This window comes from Nicotiana tabacum, chromosome 3 (assembly GCF_000715075.1).
Source record: "Nicotiana tabacum cultivar K326 chromosome 3, ASM71507v2, whole genome shotgun sequence".
Classification (NCBI taxonomy): domain Eukaryota; kingdom Viridiplantae; phylum Streptophyta; class Magnoliopsida; order Solanales; family Solanaceae; genus Nicotiana; species Nicotiana tabacum.
The window spans coordinates 43,938,360-43,959,676 of record NC_134082.1 but is presented as its reverse complement, the minus strand read 5'-3'; the positions used below and the strand labels follow the sequence as shown (position 1 = coordinate 43,959,676).

The window sequence follows — 21,317 nt, the reverse complement described above, 5'->3', positions numbered from 1 at the left end:
GAATTGAAGCAATATCTCTTGACTTTGTTATGCCTTGAGAATTGTGAATACTTTGGTTGTGACGCTTATGCTCAGTTTTTGACTCTTGTATAAGTACCATAAATTTTATGATCTTAACTTTGCTTAACTGCTTTGACTAGAGTGTCTTGATGAAACCAATCCTGAGTGAGTTATGTGCCATGTGTGTGTAAGGATTTGTTATATTCTGTGCAATGCATTTGATTCCTAGAACTTGCCTTGTGTGTTTGCAAAGCGAAATAGTAGTTTTGTTCAGTCTTGGAAGTGATATAGGCGTTTCTTTGTTGAGCCAGATATGTATATTTTACCCACCTAATTGTTATGTATCGTAGTTAACCCCTTTGAGCATGTAATCTTATTTCTTTGGCAACCACATTACAAGCCTTACCCATTTGTTTGAATTAACCATCTATTTGAACCATTGTAACCTCTCATGAGCACTTGAATTGTTTATGAACTTTGTAAAGGTTAAAGTGTGGGGTGGTTGGTTTGGCTTTTAAGTGGAACTAATTAAATAAGGAGAAAGGTGTACTGTTTTGAAATAGTAAGAGCCACTTGAATTGAAAAAAAAATTAGTTGGATTGCTGTGAAAAAATAATTCCTTGATAAGTGATGGCTCTTGATGTAAGTGTGCTTAAAGAAGAATGGGGTAATATACATTGATGTGAAAGTGGAGTTTTAGTTTGACATAAGTATGAGGTTTGAATGTTAAAATATATGTATTAAAGTGCTTAGGGGGATGTAGTCACTCTTATATCTAAATGTATCCTATTTGTCCCGTAGCCTACATTACAACCAAATAAAGTCCTAATTGATCCTAGATTGAATGAGCTCGATTAGTGGAGTAGTACACTACAGGCAACCTTATGGTGCATATTTTATGGCATATGAATGTTATTTCTGAGAATGAGTGAATTCTTTCTATCTTGAGTTCCTAAGTGTTCTTAAATTTTATTGTGTGGAACTACTCTCTTTTGCTATGTGAGGGCACTTGATTCATGAAGGAAATGTAATCAGTGACCTCAATGTTAGAGTAAGTGGGTGAGTTGTGAATAATGCGTGGTACTTGTGAGTCAAATCTTGAGGTGAAGATGTTACGCTTTTGTGCTTAGTCTATTTTAAATACTCTTGGTGTGATGAGTTAGGAGAATTGTTTAAAAAGGTCGTGTCTATAAAAAAAAGTGCAGTTTGATTGCTCAAGGACGAGCAATGGTTTAAGTATGGGAGTGTTGATGATAGGCCATAATTGCGTATTTTAGTCGCTTATTACACTCAAATTTACTGTACTTTAATTGAGTTTGAGCTTTAGTCGCTAGTGTCTTGCACTAATTGTGTGTTTTATGCCTTGTAGGAGTGATTCTGAGCTATGTAAATGTTATGGAATGAGTTCAAGTGATTTTGAGCTTTGAAGTCTGAGTAAAAGCCCAAGGAATTAAGCCGGGATCATATTCGGGGATCAACAGATGATAGAGCAACAAAACGAAGAATAGAGTAGGCATATTGCGTACTGTCTAGTAAAATACACATAACTTTTCGATGAGAACTCCATTTGGGCTCCACAATATATAGTTGGAAATCTAACTCAAAGGGATACAATTTTCATGTTTTACATTTTTCCAAATTCTAAACGGAACAGGGTGAAAAACGCGGTCGAAACTGCGACCGCGGACCTGAGGCGGGCTGAGGCAGTACACTTGCCAAATACCGCGTCCGTACTGCGGTTGACCACGGCCGCGGCCATCCAGACGTGAAAAACTTGTCCCTTTTCGCGTAGGAGAAGGTATAATAGTTTGGGCCTGACCCTACTTGGTATATACACATGAAAAAATGTTATTTTGAGGGGAAGAGACCAATATTTGACACAGATTCGACCTAAGGAGGCAGAGACACAATAGGAGCAAGGCGGAGAATTCTTCTACGAGTTTTTCCTTTCTCTTCCTATTTTTCATTGTTGATTATGATTTTTAGTATTGTAGTTTTACATACTATTATGAATAGCTAATTTGTTATCTAGGGTTTTGATAGAACCTTTTGTACGATAAATTCTTGTTATGATTTTATATAATTGAGTCGTTGGATTTCTCTACTTGTTCAACTTCGTGTTTGTTGTTGTTGATTGAATGGCCATCAATTGACTATGCCTATTTAGTGTGTAGTGCTTGAGAGAGAGTACATAGTTAGGTAGTTGTTGAACAATGTCACTCCTAACGTATGTGAGAAATCAATACGGCGGGTTTAAAGGCAGGTTTAGAAATACCAAAGCCTTGACGTGGTCATAATGAGCGGTTAGATAAAATCAACTAGCATAGTTCGAGAGAATAAGTCTAGTAAATTGTTGTAGTTGCTCGAGAGAGAATTACGGCACCTAAAGTACTCACGATCAGTAGAGAATACATTGATGAAATTGTAGGGAACATAGCTAGAAGGATTCTGACAATTGGAAAAATCATAACTCTAGACCTCCTTAATTTAGTCTCCAACCCTTTGTCTCGTTAGTTGATAATTTTACCGTTTTCTAGTATTTGCTAGTTAACTAGTTAAAAATATAAATCTCAATCTTTATAATTTAGAAAATTGTTCAAACTTGTCTTTTTAGTGATATTAAACAGATATAGCTAAGTCTTAGTTCTCTGTGGGATTCGACTCCGGACTTTTAGACCGGATTATATTTGCAACGACCGCTTATCCTTTTTAGGACTTGAGTTGGGCGTGATCAAGAAGCAACATCAACATCAATCGCTCCATAAGAAGGGAAACAATGTAAGTACTGCTAGCTTCTAAGAGGAAAGTATCTTTGGAAGCTCATTCATTACATTATGTACAATCGGAGTCGTGCAAAAGAACGAAAGAGATAGCCTCACATACCTTGTATATACTGTCCAACCTCAAGCTATGCAAATTTCACGACTCCTTAGTCTACAATAAGAGAAATGACATTATCGTTATCGTTTAGGCGTCGTAACTATTATGTATCGACCACAACCCATTTTACGAGGAAAAGGACAGCACCTCCCCTATTTATATCCACCAACCAACGACACTACTACCAAGCCTTTCGATATATATTTCACAAATTCTAGCTTCAACGACTTAGCCGCAACTTGGATAATTTTAAATACATATAGAGTAAGAGGTTCCTTACCTTTAAACAGAAAGAACAAATCCAATTTGACCTTAATTTTCCACAAAATATCCCTCAAATGCTGCCACAAGAACAAGGAAGCGAAACTAGCAATCAATTAGGGTTTTTCGGCACTAGAATCACTTTAGAAGACTTAAAATCACCTAGGGTTGATATTAAAAATTTGAGGGAGTATTTACAGAACAAAAACCATTAAAAACAACCTCCCACACGAGCTGGAACAACATAAAAATGAGCAACAACAAGAAGAACAAGAAACTTACTAGAGCCACGGGATTTCCGACGCTTGATTTGTGTTGTTTGCCCTTTGTTTGGTCTTGTATCATGAGAGAAACTTGAGAGAGTTTTTTAGGGTTATAAGGTCTGAATATACTGAAAATGAATGACTAAAAATTAGGGTTGAGGCATCTCATTTATATCCATATGTCTTAAACTGCCTATGTGGGCCCCATAGAGAGTTGTTTGGCGCAGTCTCAGGAAAATGCGAATATCGCTCTACCCCGATATCGTCTTGATGAACTGTTTAATGTGTTGGAAACTAGACTCATATATATTCAATTTTGTGGGTAGATCACCCCATAATTCCAAGTAAATTGGGATAAAATCTTAATAACATTTGACCTAAAGTTTAAGTAAAATTATGAACCTAAGTTGCGACAACTTTTGTCGACTTTTGTTTCATAACTCGTTTGACTTCAAGACTTATGATACGGATATTATAGATTCAAATACCTTAAAACACGATCTTTTGAGTTTATTAAGCACCTCTAGGTTTACCCGAAAATATGGGTTACAACATCCTTGATTCGTTTAACTTCTAATACTTGTTAACCACCCTTGTATAATTTAAGACCAATAGGATTAACTTCTTATCATCTTAAATGTAATCTCTTCATGGATTTACGTCGACTATCTTATGTAATGAACTAACGTATGTGAATATGAGTTGTAACACCCTCCCCCCTTAAAAAACATTCGTCCTCAAATGTAAAAGTTTATTGGGAGTCTAAATCATCGGGGATTCCAACGGAAATTTCCGGCCGAATTTCCCCTATAATATGGACACTAGCCAAACATGCAAGAAGTCAAAGCCAACGTATTGCCTCACAAGGCTATACAAAGCATTATGGATATGTACATTATCTGCATATCACCATAAGGAAGAGTATTCTCAAGCTATTGCTTACCTCATAGAGTTGTTTCACATTCTAATGCGTCCTGCGTTCCCCTGGCATCCTTGTTATCTTCATTCTGGAACAGGTAAGGGTATATAGACTTCATCTCCTCTTCTGCTTCCCATGTCATTTCTTCTATATTCTTGTTCCTCCACTATACTTTGACGGAAGCAACATCTTTTGTTCTCAGCTTGCGGACTTGTCGATCTAATATAGCCACTAGCACTTCTTCATATGATAGATCCTCTGTAACTTGTACATCTTTGATAGGGACGACTCGAGAAGGGTCTCCAATACATTTCCTCAACATAGATACATGGAATATCGGGTGGACAAATTCCAATTCGGATGGCAATTCTAACTCATAAGCAACCTGTCCAATTCGTCGAAGAATTTTATATGGCCCGATATACCACGGACTCAGCTTACCTTTATCCCGAAATGCATAACACCCTTCACCGGTGAGATTCTCTAAAACCCAATCACCAACCTTAAACTCCAGATCACGACGTCGGACATCGGAATAAGACTTTTGCCTGCTTTGTGCCATCCTCAATCGTTCTTGTATAACTTTCACCTTCTCAATGGCTAGGTGAATCAAATCTAGCCCATATAATTCTATTTCACAGACTTCAAACCATCCAACTAGTGATCTATATCTTCTCCCGTAAAGTGCCTCGTACGGAGCCATTTTAATACTGGAATTGTAGCTATTATTGTAGGAAAATTCCATGAGTGGTAGATGGTCATCCAATTCCCCTTGAAATATAGAACACATGCTCGTAGCATATCTTCAAGTATCTGAATGGTACGTTCAGCCTGTCCGTCAGTCTGCAGATGGAATGCAATGCTGAGATTCACTTATGTGCCTAAACCCTTTTGAAAAGACCTCCAAAATTTAGCCGTAAATTGAGCTCCTCAGTCTGATATAATAGATATCGGCACACCATAAATCCTAACAATATCCTTGATATACAACTTCGCATAATCTTCAGCCGTGTAAGTTGTCTTAACTGGCAGAAAATGGGCACATTTTGTAAGTCGATAAACTATCACCCAGATGGTGTCAAACTTATTATAAGAGCGAGGTAATCCAATAATGAAGTCCATATTAATCACCTCCCATTTTCAGGTCGGAATCTCTATATTTTGGATCAATCCACCGGGTTTCTGGTGTTCGATATTTACTTATTGACAATTAGGACACTGGGCAACAAATTATGCAATATACTTCTTCATGTTATCCCACCAATACTGCTCCTTGACATCATGATACATCTTTGTCGAGCCGGGATGGATGGAATATCGGGATTGATAAATCTCATTAGCCGTAATTTTACACTGCTGAATGCTCTCTCTCAATCATACTAAGATAGGATCTTCATATTGCTGTGCTTTTACCTTGGCTACCAAAGATGATTAAGCTATATTCTGTACAGTAACACCTCAGTCATCAGAGTATAACAATCCGATTATCATATTGGCTAGTTGATGAAGCTCTTTAGTCAACCCCTGTCTACCTGCCTCAATGTGTACTAAGCTTCCCATTGACTTACGACTGAGAGCGTCTATCACAATATTGGCTTTACCGGGATGGTACAATATCTCGACATCGTAACCTTTTAGTAATTCAATCTACCTACGCTGCCTCAAATTCAACTCCTTCTGCTTGAAGATACATTGTAAACTCTTGTGATCTGTGTAGATGTCAACATGGACACCGTATTAGTAGTTCCACCATATCTTCAAAGCATATATTACTGCAGCCAATTCCAAATTATGGGTCGGGTAATTCTTTTCATGTTTCTTCAATTTTCTTGATGCATAAGCAATTATCTTCCCATGTTGCATCAATACGCACCGCAAACCTATACCTGAGGCATCACAATATACCACATAACCTTCTGTTCCTTCTGGGAGGGTGAGCACTGGCGTGGATGTCAATCGATTCTTTAGCTCCTAAAAACTTCGTTCACAAGCGTCAGACCACTGGAACTTAGTAGCTTTCTGTGTTAACTTAGTCAATGGTGCTGATATAGAGGAAAACCCTTCTACAAATCGCCTATAATATCCTGCTAGCCCCAGGAAGCTGCGGACTTCTGATGGTGTTGTAGGTCTCGGCCAATTCTTTACTGTATCAATCTTCTGAGTGTCGACACTAATACCCTCATCAGATATCACATGGCCAAGGAATGCCACTGAGTTCAGCCAGAATTCACATTTGGAGAGCTTAGCATGCAACTTACGATCTTGAAGCGTCTGTAATACTATGCGCAAGTGGCCCGCATGTTCTGCCTCCGAACAAGAATACACAAGAATGTCATCAATGAATACGATCATGAACACATTAAGATAGGGACTGAATACAGTATTCATGAGATCCATAAAAACAGCTGGGGCATTTGTTAGCCCGAACGACATCACCAAGAACTCAAAGTGCTCATATCTTGTCCGGAAGGCCGTATTTGGAATGTCCTTCTCCTTACCCTCACCTGATGATACCCTGAACATAAGTCAATCTTGGAGAAATACTTGGCACCCTGGAGTTGGTCAAACATGTCGTTAATCCTTGGAAGTGGATACTTGTTCTTTATAGTGAACTTATTCAATTGTCGATAGTCGATACACATCCTTAACGACCCATATTTCTTCCGCACGAACAAAATTGGCGCACTCTAAGGTGAAGTGCTAGGCCTAATGAAGCCCTTACCCAGCAAGTCCTTCAACTGCGCCTTCAACTGTTGAAACTCTGCCGGGGCCATCCTGTATAGAGGAATAGATATGGGTTGAGTGTCAGGCAACACATCAATGCTAAAATCAATCTCCCTTTCAGGAGAAAGGCTTGGGAGTTCATCTGGGAAAACATCTGGAAATTCACTAACCACAGGGATTGATTGTAGAGTAGGCAGCTTTGCCTCCGCCTCCCTAACGCGAACGAGATGATAAATGTAACCTTTTGAGATCATCTTCCTTGCCTTAAAATAGGAAATAAACCTACCTTTCAGCGTAGCAATGTTCCCCTTCCATTCAATGACGGGTTCACCAGGAAACTGAAACCTAACCATCTTCATACGATAGTCAACATTTGCATAGCATGAGGCCAACCAGTCCATTCCCATTATCACATTGAAATCAACCATTTCTAACTCAAATAAATTTGCCGAGGTTTGATGACTACAAATCATCACTGTGCAACCTCTATATACCCTTCTAGCAATCATAGAATCTCCTATCGGAGTAGATACCACAAGTGGTTTACTTATCAATTCAGGTTCAATGCCAAGCTTATTAGCCACAAAGGGTGTAACATATGATAATGTAGATCTCGGATCAATCAACGCATATACATCGTAAGAAAATACAGACAATATACCTGTAACAACATTCGGAGATGACTCGAGGTCCTGTCGACCTACTAGAGCATAGGTTCGATTTTGAGCACCACTCAAATTCGACACTGCACCTCTACCTCTGCCCCGACTTGTCGACTACTGAAAACCCCATGCTGGAGGTCGAACTGATGAGGAAGAACCAGATACAGATCCAGTTGGCTGATCCATACCACCACCTCCTCTGTTAGGATAATCCCGCATCATATGGCCAGGCAATCCGCAAGAATATCACGCATCAGAACCTCGACGACACAGTCTAAAGTGGGCCTTGCCGCACTGATCACAACGTGGTATTGCGGTTTCGTCTAACTAGAATCCCTGTGATATTGTGAGCCTGATGCCCGTGAACTCTGACCTAAACCAGAAGAGGTAACTCGATCATATCGAGGCCTTTAAAACTGTGGAGGAGCACTAGCTACAGGTGGCACCAAACTCCTCAAAGACTGGGGCCTGACACGCCTCTGAAGTCATCAGAATACCCTACAAATCTCGCCCTCTTATGTTGGCCCCTATTCTGCTCCCTATCTGCCCTTTGCTGGTGCTTACGATCCTCTAGGTTCTGGGCATAAGCCTGAATACGGGAAATGTCCATGCCTCCACCAAGGAGGCTGTCGTGCACTCATTTATCAGATGTGGTCCCAATTCGTTCACGAACAGATGCACCCTATCGCTCATATCAGCCACTATATAGGGAGCATACCTTGCTAAAGAATCAAACTGCATACTATAGTCTCGCACACTCATATTACCTTGTCAAAGGTTCAAGAACTCAGCTCTAGCTCGTCGTATCTCAACTAGCAATTAGTGACGAAGAAAGACTTCAGAAAATTCCTTCCACACAGCTGGAGGAGCGTTCGGATCCCTGGATCGCTCCTAACTATCATACCAGAAAATTGCTAAATCCCGTAATCGATAAGAAGCCAACTCTACTTCCTCCATATCACTAGCATGTATAACTCTCAGTGTACGATGAACTTGATTAATAAAAGTCTGCGGGCCCTCCTTGGGGTCTGTTTCGGTAAACACTGGAGGGTCTAGATTAATAAAATCACGAACTCTTGTACTAACTGATTTATCAATAGCACCGGTATTCTACCTCTGAGCCTGAGCAGCTATGAAGCTAGTCAAAAACTGCACCGCACTCTGCATATCCTGGTCTATAGTGCCAAACGGAGGAACTGGTGGTGCTGGGTGCCTCTTAATATCCTCTGGAGGAGACGGAGTAGATGAGGTATGAGACGGTATCTCACTCTGAGCCTCACTTTGGCCTGTTCTGGTACCCTCTCCTGCAGTTATATCAAGCCGTCTACTAATCGCTTATTTCCTAGTCAAAGGCATCGCTGAAAGAAAACAAGGTGAATATTAGAGACGAACACTTATGACTCAACTCTACACACGATCTAGATTCAAGAAGAAGATAATAACACTTATGACTCAACTCTACACATCCATAATAAAGACTCTACTAGACACGGCTCATAGACAACCCCTAGGACAGACTTGCTCTAATACCAAGTTTGTCACGACTTAAATTGGCGGGTCATGACTAGCACCCGGGCCATATTTACCGAGCACCAATGTACATTTTATCTAACCTTCCTTATTATCTTTAAGGGCCGGCGAGATCAATAAAAATGGTAGACATGGATCATGAACAACCAACAATGAAAGATAATATCATGAACATACATAACATGGGATGACCAAACAACCAAGAAACTATATATAAGGTACGAGCTACCATGCTGCCATGAAAGACTATACAACAAAAATCAGCTGACAAGGCATACCAAACTATACATGAGTTGATACCTGTCTATGAGCCTCTAAAAAAATATAAGTGCTGCAACATTGCCAGAGTAGGACCCCGACATAACTATGATGTCTATAACAAAAATGCATATCAAGACCACAACAAGTTCGGAGAAGGGACCGCGCCAATAACCGCTGAACTGGGCAGCCTACTATGGTGGGGGAGTTGCGTCTACCCATCTATCAGGACCTGCAGTGTGACATGCAACGTCCACAAATAAAAAGGACGTCAGTATGAATAAAGTACCTAGTATGTAAGGCAGGGAACCATAAGTACGAACAGTAATGCGTGCAGGGATAGAGAATATACAACCTGTAACATCTGGGTACCTCTAAGGGCTACTGACATGAAATGCATGATACATATATATATATACATAAACTTTTAAAACATACGCCTCTGTGGGATCATCATCATCATATCATACTCGGCCGTAATAGGCTCGATAAAAATGTACCCGGCCATAATAAGGCTCGGTAGAATCGTACCCGGCCACGTGGACCTCGGTAAAACCCAACTGATCAGTGGTTGCATAATAGGTGATGTACCTGGCCGTCTATAGCACGGCTCGGTAGAGTAAAATAGATACATATATATGATGCATGCTGGACTCGTTGGAATAATATTCTGAACCTTTCGGAATGACGTAAGGTCGGTATCTTCTCTACACGTTATTAGGACTAACTCTTCATCATGAATCTTATAAGAATAAGGAAGTACCAACAACATTGATAACAAAAGAATAATAGAAGCAACATCAACATCAATCGCTCCATAAGAAGGGAAACAATGTAAGTACTGTTAGCTCCTAAGAGTAGAGTATCTTTAGAAGCGCGTTCATTACATTATGTACAATCGGAATCTTGCAAAAGAAGGAAAGGGATAGCCCACACATACCTTGTATATACTGCCCAACCTCAAGCTATGCAAATTTCACGACTCCTTAGTCTACAATAAGAAAAATGAGACTATCGTTATCGTTTAGGCGTGGTAACTATTATGTATCGACCATAACCTATTTTACGAGGAAGCGGACAACACCTCCTCTATTTATATGACTTCTCACTAGTCAAAACAATCACCAAACAGCTCAAACAACAACAATAATAATCATATTGAGCCTCCCAAAATAGTCCACCAACCAACAACACTACTACCAAGCCTTTCGATATATATTTCACAAGTTCTAGCTTCAACGACTTAGCCGCAACTTGGATAATCTTAAATACATGTAGAGTAAGAGGTTCCTTACTTTTAAACAGAAAGAACAACTCCAATTTGACCTTAATTTTCCATGAAATATCCCTCCAATGCTGCCACAAGAACAAGGAAGCGAAAGTAGCAATCAATTAGGGTTTTTCAGCACTAGAATCACTTTAGAAAACTTGAAATCACCTAGGGTTGATATTAAAAACTTGAGGGAATATTTATAGAACATAAAACATTTAAAAAACCTCCCACATGAGTCGGAACAACACAAAAATGAGCAACAACAAGAAGAACAAAAAACTTACTAGCGCCACGTGATTTCCGACGCTTGATTTGTATTGTTTGGTCTTGGATCATGAGAGAAACTTAAGAGAGTATTTTTTAGGGTTCTAAGGTCTGAATATACTGAAAAAGAATGACTAAAAACGGGGTTGAGGTATCTTATATATATCCATATGTCTTAAATCGCCTATGTGGGCCCCATAGAGAGCTGCTTGGCGCAGTCTCGCGAAAACGTGAATATCTCTCTACTCCGAAATCGTATCGACGAACAGTTTAATACGTTGGAAACTAGACTCATAGATTTTCAATTTGGTGGGTATATCACCCCATAATTACAAGCAAAATTGGGAGAAAATCTTAGTAACATTTGACCTAAAGTTTAAGTAAAATTATGAACCTAAGTTGCGACAATTTTTGTCGACTTTTGTTTCATAAGTTTGACTTCAACACTTATGATATGGATATTATAGATTCAAATACCTTAAAATATGACCTTTTGAGTATATTAATCACCTATAGGTTTACCCGAAAATACAGGTTACAACATACTTGATTCGTTTAACTTCTAATACTTATTAACCACCCTTATACACCCTTATATAGTTTAAGACCAATAGAATTAACTTCTTATCATCTTAAAGATAATCTCTTTATAGATTTACGTTGAATACCTTACGACATGAACTAACGTACGTGAATATGGGTTGTAACAAAATTGTGTCCCCTGAAGCTTGTGGAGTTCATGCCAGAATTCAGTGAGAAATAAGGGGTCCCTATCCGATACAATAGTGACTAGAAAACCATGGAGTCAAATGAACTCCCGTACAAATACCTCTGCTACTTTATGACTGACGAAGTTTGTGGGCAAGGCAATAAAATGGCCGTATTTGTAAAACGATCCACAACGACCAAAATAACCGTGCGACCATGGGAAGGAGGCAAACCAGTAATGAAATCCATTGAAATATCTTCGAAGATAACCTTTGGAATTAGCAAAAGGGAAAGCAGTCCAGCAGGTTTCAAATTTGAGTCCTTCATTTGGTGGCAGATTTTGACAAGTATTGATAAAAAATTTCACATTTGTCTGCATAGTATCCAAATAAAAATTGGAAAAGAGGCGATGAAAAGTATGAGAGATGCCTGCATGTCCACCAGTTTTAGAGGAGTGAAATTCCTCAAGCAGTAATGTGCGTAGCTTAGTATCTCGAGGGACAACCCGTCGATTGCGAAACGAAAAAAAATTCTCCTGAAAGGAAAAGTGAGGTAAAGTAGTTGGACCAGTCTCCCATTTCCTTTGCAAGGGTAATAACTCAGGATTTGTTTTATTCAGGGCCCCCAGCCAGTCAATTAAAGCCAATTCAGTAACAGCCAAGGTGAGGGCATGCAATGTAGGAACTCAAGAAAGAGCATCAGCGGCTGAATTGAGTCTTCCCGATCTGTAAAGAATCTCAAAATCATACCCGATTAGTTTACTGAGCCAACGTTGTTGTTCATGTATTTGGATCACTTGACTAATGAGGGACTTTAAAGGTTGTCGGTCTTTGATTATAATAAACTTGCGTCACAATAGGTATTGCCGCCACTTTTGAATAGCTTGTGTGATAGCAAACATTTCTCTATTATAAATCGAGGCAGCCTGCATTCTTGAAGATAATTTCTGACTCAAGAAGGCAATGGGATGGCCTTCTTGAGATCGCACTGCATCAATCCATGTACTCGATGCATCTTCTTCCACCGTGAAGACTTTGGAGAAGTCAGTCAATGATAAAACAGGAATGGAGCTCAAGGCCTTCTTGAGTTTTAAAAAAGCAGCAGAAGCCAAATCAGACCAAACGAAAGAATCTTTCTTCAACAAGTCCGTGAAAGGTGAAGACAATTGAGCGTATCCTTTGACAAAACATCAATAATAGCCCGTTAGGCCAAGGAATCCACGTATATCTTTGACTGATGAAGGATAGGGCCAAGATATGATAGCAGCAATTTTCTCTGGATCAACTTGAAGGAGATCAGAAGATAAAATATGACCCAAATAGGCAATGGAGGACAAACCAAATTGACATTTTGATTGATTTACCACTAAAGCATTGCTACAAAAACTATTAAATACAGAGCGAAGGTGAGCTAGGTGATCCTTCCACTATTGGCTATAAATGAGAATATCATCAAAAAAATGAGGATAAATTGGAGAAGAAATGGTTTGAAAATGGAGTTCATTATGGACTGGAAGGTGGAGGGGGCATTCGAAAGCCCAAATGGAATAATAGTGAACTCATGATGCCCATCATGAGTGCGGAAGGCAGTATTTTCAATATCCGTGGGATGGAGGCAAATTCGGTGATACCCTATTAATAAATCCAGTTTATATAAGAAGCGAGCATTGTGCAACTCGTCAAATAATTCATCAACAGTAGGTATAGGAAAACGATCTTTAACTATAATGGAGTTCAAGGTCCGGTAATCAATGCAAAAATGCCAAGTCCCATCTTTCTTCCTAATTAATAGAAAAGGGAAAAATATGGACTTGAACTGGGACGGATAACATCGGACTTAAGCATTTCAGGCACTTGGCGTTCAATTTCAGCCTTCTAAAAATATGGATATCGATAAGGAAGCACATTAATTGGATTAGCACCCGGAAGCAGTGGAATACGATGGTCCCTAGGTCTGGAGGGTGGAAGTGACTTTGAGGATTTAAATACATCATCATAGGATTGAAGGAGAAGGCATAAGTCTTGAGGATAACCAGGTAAAGTAGTGGTAGATGTAGAGTGGAGATCTAACCGGAGGAGATAAGAAATGACATCAGTTTGTGTAAAATGACGAAGGGTTGTCATATTGATTTGGGTTGGGAAAGAAACAGGGTTACCTAACCAACAAATGCATTGCCTAGAAATGTTGAACTCGAAGAGACGTTTGACATAGTCTGTAGTACTAGGACCTAGTGTGGCTAGCCAAACCACACCCAAAACAAGGTCAAACCCGTGAAGATCACTGACAAAGAAGTCAATGGAAAAAGAAAAACCTTGAATAGTAATAAGAACATCATGTATCATTCCAAGACACGTCAACGCATGCCCATTTCTAACCACAACAGAAAATCTAGTAGATGATTCAATGGCCAATTTAAGTTTCCTAGTAGCACGCGGAATGACAAAATTATGAGTGCTACCTCCATCAATGAGAATCTGAGCTGCAAGGCCCTTGATGTAACCAGTCACGCGAATAGTGGAGGAATATAGTCCTCCAGAGAAGGCGTGAAGACTAATGGTGAGAAGAGAGGGTGAGGTAGGTGATATATCAGGAGGAGGGGAATCAGATGGTGGTGGTAACAATTCCAATGAAGGATCCTCAATGCTTCGTCATCTACGAGATGAAGAAAAGATGGGGTGTTGAGGAGAAATGATGACCTTTGTGGTATTTTTCGTCACAATTGAAACACAAATTTAGCTCGTGTTTGCGTTGAATCTCCATCGGTGTTAGTTTTTTAAAAGGGATGCGGCCAACTCTGGGAAGAGAGAGAGTTGGGGATTGCAAAGAAGGAGAGATTGACGGGGTTGGTTTAGAGTTCCAAATGGTTTGTTGTGGCAGGGAAAGAGGCTGTGGTTTAGAGAAAGAATTGGGCCGGTTGTTTGTTTGGGTTGGGCCAAATATTTCTGCTCTTGTAAAAAGGCCAAACCAATAGCCTCATTCTAGTCCACAAGATGAAAGGAAAGCACATCGACCTTAATATCTGGTAGAAGCCCTGAAGTAAAGCAATGTTTCAACATTGGCCGCGACATCTCTGTCGTACGATTAGCGAGCTTTTCAAAATGGGAGAGATAGTCATGAACGGAAGAAGTCATTTGCAATTTTGCAAGCAAACTCTCCAGTGATTCCAATGATTTCACCCCAAAAGGAGTCACAAAAACTCTTATTAAGTGAACCCAACCACATTATTTGTGACTCCGGAACATCCATTGATACCAATCTCTAGCGTTGCCTTCAAGAAAGAAGGAAAATTGATTGATATGTTCTTCATCGGGAACATTGTAGTGCTCGAAATACTGATGGGACTGGAAAATCCAACTCTCCGCAGCGTTACCGTCACACTTTAGTAATTCAATTGCTCTGTCTCTGCGAAAGTGATTATAGGGCTGTTGTTTTTATTATTGTTGTGGTTGAGTGATGTTAAAAATTGGTGTGTGTGGTGGTGTGTGTTTCTTATACCCAGTTTGTTGTTGCGGCATCGATAATTGACCCAACACAGAGGAAGAAGGGCTAGCAGAGATTGGCACCGGCGTCGGAGAAGGAGCTCTCTGAGAGGCCTTGTGCGCAACAATCTCCTGAAGGGTATTGTGGATGGAGTCCAAAACTTTGGTGTGAATAGTTGACTGTTCTTGGAGGTGTTTCACAGCTTTATCCAAAGATTTCAACCGAGTATTGTGTGCACCGTCACCCATTTGTAGAAGGAGGATCAATGAAAGCACCAAATGCAAGGAAACCAGATATGATATTCAATTGAACTGAGGGATAACACTATATGATCCTCAATCCTTAGGGAAAACAAGAAGAAACAGTGAACAAAAATGAAAAGCAAGAAAAGAGAGGTCCCAGACTGCTACAAGCTAGCTAATGAAATAAAAAGCAAACTTCATCCACGCCAATTCTAATTGTTGTTGCAGCTATATATGTTATTCCTTGCCAAGCAATTCTGTCCCTTCTCTAACGGCTTGACAGATACAACATTCCATTTTAGATTGGGGACCACGTAGTGGTCTAGATGACTTGGCAAATGCCTATCTCTAGTACTGCGTCTAGGTAATGTCGGAGTGTGCTGCTGATTTATTACATATACATTTGATATATATGTGATATACATCAAATTTGGTTCAAGGAGATACACAAGGGGATACACAAGGAGATACACAAGTAGATACACATCTTATCTTCTTCCATGTTCATCTTCAGTTTCAAATTTGGTTCAAATTTTAATTCAAACTATCTCAAGTCTATTATCCCAAAAATGAGATTCAAATACTTTGAGATGTACCCAATCTATTTCAACAACACACACTCGAAACAAAATCTAATTTGAAACACAAATTTTAAAATTCAAGCTTAAGCAATGGCTTAATTTTCTTGACTTCAGCGTTGCTCTATGGAACTTCGCCATCATGTTCACATTCTTTAGGTCACTTCATAAGCTCCATTTGGAGATTTCCTGTTTTCTGTTGCAACTGCAAAGTTGAAATTTGCGGTTCGTTAATTCTAATCATCATTGTCGTTGATAGCTTCATCTACTCCTAATGGCCTTCAACTTTTTTCTTTTTAATGAGAATCTGCTTTTTAGCACCTAATGGTTATCAGCTACTTCAAATCAGCTACTCCAAACGGGCTCTTTACCTCAAGAACTTTGTTATTTAAATTCTACAAAAAGGTATGTGATGTTTTCACTTGGATTTATTTTTGTGATGTCTTTTCACATGTTTTTTTTCTCTTATACATTTGATTTTTAATTATTTTATGTGAATGTCCCACAATATATATTTATTTTTAAATTTAATTTTTTATTTCTTCTGTATTTAGTAAATTTATAAAAAAAAAGTTTACGCCGCGCGAAGCGCTAGCAAGTTCACTAGTGTATGTATAACCACACAAGACCGATATATACGATCCGTCATAATAGAATCACCAACCGGTCTAGATACATGAATATGAATATCAAGAGAAGCACAAGGCATATACAAATAAGGAGCAAAATATGATGACACATATGAATATGTAGACCCCAGATTGAACAGCATAGAACCATCTCTATGATAGACCAAAACCATACCTGTGATCACTCCATTTGAGGCCACCGCCTCTGGTATACCCAAAAAAGTATAGCTACGAGTCTGACCACCACTGGTTTGTCCACCACCAACCTGACCCCCTCCACTTGGGCGACCTCTAGTTGCATGACCTCCCCCTATAACTGATTGGGTCGGGGATGAAGTAAGTAGTGCAGGGACTACAATTTGAGAAATCTGCAGAGTTATGCCTCTAGCAAGTCTAGGGCAATAGTATTGCCAAACTCTCCACACTCATACAAACCTCTAGCTGATGGAGGCTGCTGAACCTGAATTTGCCCTTAATGGACCGAATATCCGCTGGAAGAACCCTGAACAGACGGAGCGCAATACAAACTCACTAACAGAGCACTAAAAGATGATGGAATCGGAGTGTTGAAAAATGGCCGAGACACTATAGTGATGGCTACTTGTTGTGCAGAATAAGCTGGCCTACCATGATGACCCCTACCAAACTGACTCCTACCTCCCGATAAGGTACCAATAAAACTACTATAATGAAGAGGCCTTTTATCCTTCATCATGGCCTCTTTCCCCTGACCACAAATACGCTCAATCCTCTGAGCTATCTCTACAGCCTAGTGAAAAGTAGTCCCAATCTCTGACTCATGGACCATAGCAATTCTGATACCATAACTCAATCCCTTATTAAATCTCCTCACCTTCTCTGCCTTAGTGGGGATTAAGAAAACAACATAACGATACAACTATGTGAGTCTCGCCTCATACTCAATCACAGTCATGTGATCCTGCTGAAGTTGCTCAAGCTGACCTCTCAACTCATGGTGTGTGGGAGGCACCTCTATAGAAACAAGTTTGAGAACTAAGTCCAAGTAAGAGAAGATGAACCTATTGACCTACCGAACTCATAAGTCTGCCACTATCTCCTAGCAGCCCCTCTCAATTGAAATGTTATAAAGTCCACTCCCTTGGACTCTACCAAGCCCAAGTTGCAAAGAATCTGATGACATCGGTCTAAAAAATCCTGGGCATCATCTAAAGCGTCACCATCAAAGTGAAGAAGATGTAGCCTCTTAAACTTCTAAACCTTTTTATGCTCCTCAATAGACATAGCAGGCTCAACCATGGGTCTAGCACCATAATAGGATGCTCGAAGCCAATTGGCAATGCTTTCGGCGTCTTAACCATCGCGCTACCTGCTCTAGAGTATGAGTTTTAGGTGTTTGGGTTCCCCCTCTAACCTGAGATGTATCTGGGGCTATTTTTTTATTAACAATCCTAGAAATGACTATTTGTGCACTTCCCCAGGAATCAAGGGCTATAATCCTGGCAATATAGTAAAATTTCTCCCTTATATTTAAGAAATTATTTTACGTATAAAAAATAAATAAAGCCTCAACCAAATAAAAGATAATTTTCTCTCTAGTATTAGAGATTTGGTTTTAAGAAATTAAACAAAATGCAAACACAATCATGTATAATTGCATTAGTTTAAGATTTGCATAAAGATAGTTTATAAATTTTCTACATATATAACGTAGAACAATATGCAACTTTTCATAGAATATATGATATTTATAATAAAATACAAATAGCAATATGCTATAAACAGTCAAATTACATTAATTTGTATAAAGTCTAGCATAAACCATTCTATTTCTCTAATAGAGTAGTACTTCAAAATTTAAGACATGAGGGTGCAAAGTGCCAAAACCGGAACAAATGGACCTTTGTATATACAGCTGGATACATCCTTTGTAGCAGGCGCGCGCACACACCCAAGTCTTGGCAAAACCCCAAGAAGTTAAAAAGATGAACAAGGAGGTATTGAAGCTAGCAAAAGGTTTCAGAGGGAGAGCCAAGAACTGTATTAGAATAGCAAGGGAGAGAGTGGAAAAGGCGCTTCAGTACTCCTATAGAGACCGTCGAAACAAGAAGAGGGATATGCGTTCCCTTTGGATTCAGCGCATCAACGCCGGCACTCGCCAACATGGGGTTTGTTTACTTTTAACTCTTTCCTTATTTATATATCTTTTACTGGTTTTTAGCAATAGGAGCGCCAAATCGATTGCACTTGAATTGGGTGATAAACATTCCTACAAATTATCCAAAGAACGAGAACAGTAAATTTTTTAACCGGTCCCTGTGCTGATGGGAGGGAGGATCATGTACCCGATGGACTAGTCGAGCTGCACGCAAGTTTGTCCGCATGCCATTTGTCAAAAAAATCTAATATTTTTATGCTTCATGATCCTGTTATCTTTTTGCTTGACTCATTGTGTAATTATATTTGTTGTCATTTTGTTCCGGTTTAGTTGCTTAGACTTTTTTAACTCCCTACGTTTATCTTAGACAGTATTGTCAAAGGCTCATTTAAAGTGCGCTTACGCCCTGTAGCTCAATAAAGCTCAAGGAGGGCCCTTCGCCTCGCTTAAGCTGCGCTAAGACATACGTCTTATAGGCCATGCGTTCTATGTTTAATCGAGTGGTACTAAGCAATAAAGTATAATTAACAAAGAGATATAATAATTGTTAAAGAAAACATTATGAATGAATTTGTTACTTTTTTTTTCCTGCATTACATATATATCTTTATTTTTCCTCATTGGGCTTTTTTTTACTAAAGTCCACACCTTACCTGCACTTTGCACTTAAAGCCTCAATAGACCGTAGAACACTTTTTAAAGCTTTTCGCCTTTGGCAACACTGGTCGTAGGTATTGTTTTTTTAATAAGAAGGTAAATTTTCATTAATCATAGCACCAATTGGGTGCTCAAAAAATGTGTGTGTGACTTAGACCCTTTCAGCATAAAGGGAAATGAGGAATCTATAATGTCCAGTGCGGTATGCAAGTCATATACAGAGTCTGGGTTACACCAAACTTTTGTTATCGACAGTTGTTGCTCTCCTCCAGCCATGTTGTCAATAGAAACAGGAATATAGTTATCCAGTCTTATCAGTTTTCCACTCATGTCTATCCATCCAGGTTCGGAAGGCTATCTTTGACATCACCTAGTGCACTCCAACAGGTTGAGGAAGAGATACCGTTTCTGCTACGTATTGCTAAAGAGTATAAAAAATGATTGGGGAACTCTAGAGATCTTCTGCACTTGTAGCATAACATCTATGACGTATTTTATTAGCTACCTTTAATCAGTATGTTGTAGCATGATTTCACGGTGAATTTCTCATCTTTCCAAATAGAGAATCAGCTTCAGATGTATTTTGTTCTTCTTGTTTATGCAAGAGAAGTTCCACTCCATCGACTTCCCAATCCTCTGGACTTAATCAGCAGTCCATTGTTATTTCTGCAGTCTGCAATTGTAGCATCTCTCTGTTTGGCAGGAAATTAATCTTTCTAAACAGCTTGCACGATTTACGAGTCCTATCATTATAGTCCTAATTTACATCCATTTCCGACTTCCAATCTTAATTACCAAGGTTTGGAATTCTGTTGTTAGTTGTTTAGTAATATGAGTGCCACCATAAGAGGTAGACACCACTAAGTCATTTTGATGGAAATCTTGTATTGTTAAATGGTACTTTCCCTCTCTCTCACTACAAAAAGGAAAAACATCGACCCATATGATATGTTAAATAGTTTTTTGATGCAAATCATGATATGCTTTTCGCTTGCGTCATTTCTTTTATAGGTAAATTATGGAAACTTCATGCATAGACTGATGAAGGAGAATGTCCAGCTGAACAGGAAAGTCTTGTCCGAATTGTCGGTGCACGAACCATACGCTTCAAATCCCGCAGCGCTTTCCCAGGAAATAAGACGGCAATAGTACCTTGTCTTGCTATTGTTCTTTGACTTGCATTTCCTATTCTCTTCTTTTGTGTACTGTTTTTCTATTTCTTTCTTCTTCTTTTTATTTGTTGTTTTTTGTCAGTCAAGTATTTATCAAAATCTTTAGGAAGTAGGTTATGGGAATAAATTATATCAACATTTATGTTAGCAAACTCCCAACATACTCTAGAAATTTTGTGTTCTCAAAAAAATTAGAGTGGAAAATGTTTATACCAGTCAGTTTATATTTGTGGGAAAAACCTGACAACTATCAAATGCTCTTTAGCTTGAAGCTGCTTTAACATTTGAACTACGCTCTGTTTTTACCTCCTGAATGATCATGTCTCTGCCCAGCTTCCTTCATTTAAACCCACTCAACCTTTTAAATTATTTTTAATTAAATGGACCTGGTTAGATTTTTTTTTTTTTTTTTTTTCTTTTCTGAAGAAAAATAGATTAAACTCTTTGTTTTATAGGGAATGACAAGTTTGATTTACGAGGGCCAATTTTCCAGGTTACGTTTTTATCCATTAATGGCTTCTTGAAAATATGATTGTTTTTGTTTGACTACAGTAGTCATGTTTCTTTATTTAAGCCCGTGCCAGTTCTTATAAATTTGAGTGAGACAGACATAAATAAAACGATATGAACAATGAAAACTATATAGTTGATCCCAACTTGTTGGGAATTGAGACACATGT

At 39.0% G+C, this 21,317-nt stretch overlaps 1 pseudogene; it reads left to right on the top strand.

Moving 5' to 3' along the window:
* Window positions 1-11,504: 11,504 nt before the first annotated feature.
* On the top strand, window positions 11,505-20,853 carry LOC107821023 (uncharacterized; annotated as a pseudogene).
* The last annotated feature ends 464 nt before the right edge of the window (window positions 20,854-21,317 follow it).